The sequence below is a fragment of the Microtus pennsylvanicus genome, chromosome 15, assembly GCF_037038515.1.
Source record: "Microtus pennsylvanicus isolate mMicPen1 chromosome 15, mMicPen1.hap1, whole genome shotgun sequence".
Taxonomy (NCBI): Eukaryota; Metazoa; Chordata; class Mammalia; order Rodentia; family Cricetidae; genus Microtus; species Microtus pennsylvanicus.
In genome coordinates this window covers 57,819,546-57,821,317 of record NC_134593.1, presented here as the reverse complement: position 1 = coordinate 57,821,317, position 1,772 = coordinate 57,819,546, and positions in this window count along the sequence as shown.

Sequence of the window (1,772 nt, the reverse complement as noted above, 5' to 3'; positions counted from 1 at the left end):
ACATAATGTACAAGAAAAGAAACAGGATAATTTAAGTTAAAAAAGCTAGCTAGAAACAAGCCCACCTTTTATAAACTAATTTTAAATAGGTAGAAGGTGACTGGTAAGAGAGCTAAGTGGGTAAAGCAAGTTGCTGCCAATCCTGACAACATGAATTCAGCCCCAGGAAGTTTATAAAGTTAGCACAAACTAAAGGATTTTCTGATAGTACTGTCAGAAAATTTTCTCTTTATAGTTTGTTCTAATTTATCCTCCCCCAGGCTTTCTTGCTCTACTCTGATGGTTCTGTTTCTTGTTCCAGATAGTTCCTCCTCCATTTTGCTTCCATGCCACATGTACTTAGTCCATTTGCAAAATGACTGTCCCTAAAGACAGAACCACGATTCACTGTCTGTGGTGACCTCAGCCACCCAGTGTTGTCTTTCCAGCGTTCTCTGCCTGTGTCTTCATCACCTCTAGTGAGAGTCCAGTGTGAATTCTCTCAACTACTGCTGTGGTCTTGCAGTTCGTGCCCAGCAACCCCTTTCTTCCCTTGACTTTATCTTATGGCACCATTAGAATTACTCTTCTATGGATTATATTTTTATAAATAAAGTTACAATTTTTATAATTTGAAGAACTAGAACATTTGTCATCTACCAAGTCGTTCTGTTTTTCTGTCACTCTGCTAGGAGATGGTGTGGCCTGGTCCCAGGTAAGCAGGCTTTCCACTCTAAAAGGTCAAGTTCAAGCCCTGACAATGAAGCTTACAAAATTGTGTGCCCTCAACTAGGTCCTGTGAAGCTCAGCCCGCCTTTTTTGGATAAAGTAGCTGTGCGACAGTTGCAAGGCGCCTGTGGCAGGCTTGTGCAGTGTTCTCTAATACCCAGCATACAATGCAGCTTACCCTTTCAGTCTTTATGACATTTTCATTATTGCAAATTGGGATATATTATTCACAAATAGTCTTCCTCTACAATCCGTAAGCCATTATGAGTGACTGAGATTCCCCTGTCCATCCTCTGCTGAATTTAATGTTTTAGTCTTGGCAATAATTTTTGCATTCCTACCTGTTCAGCAACAGCATCTTTGTAACTATGATATTTCAGATTACTCTTTTTACACACACAGATTTTTTTAAAACTATCTAGCTTAAAACGTGGTAAAATACTAAAGTAATCCATCAATTAATATGGAAATATGAGTTCTTACTTTGGAGAAGAGATGGGGAAGTGAAAAGAAATTGTTTATGGGATCAATCATTTCTCTTCCCCCAGAGAAAAACAATTTCTGCACTTGAGTTGCTCTAACATATATATTCATGGTCTTTGCAAAGGAAATATGGCAAGAGAAATCGTTTTCACCCTTTGTAGCTACTTCCATTTACCAAATACCTTCAATTCCCCTTGCCCTGCCTAAAGTTTTCATTACAGAAAACTTTTCTCTGATCTTAGGAAACTTACAGGTAGGCTAGGAAAAGTCTTCGTAAAATATAATTACAGATAGCTGCTATAACAACGTGTCCTGGACTAGGATGGTCAAACTAAAATGGGAAGCGAAATATAGATGGTTCTTGAAAGCATGAAGATGGGCCTGGTGATGTGGGGTTGGGATTCCAATATTATGGAGCAGAGGCTGATAGACATCTGTGAATTTGAGACTAGCCTGGTCTGCATAGTGATTTTAGATAGACTAGGTAGGGCTATAAAATAAGAACCAATCTCAAAACATAGCAAAACATCAAAAATTTAGCTTAGCAGAAAAAAAACCCACCACAATGTTAACAATTGTTT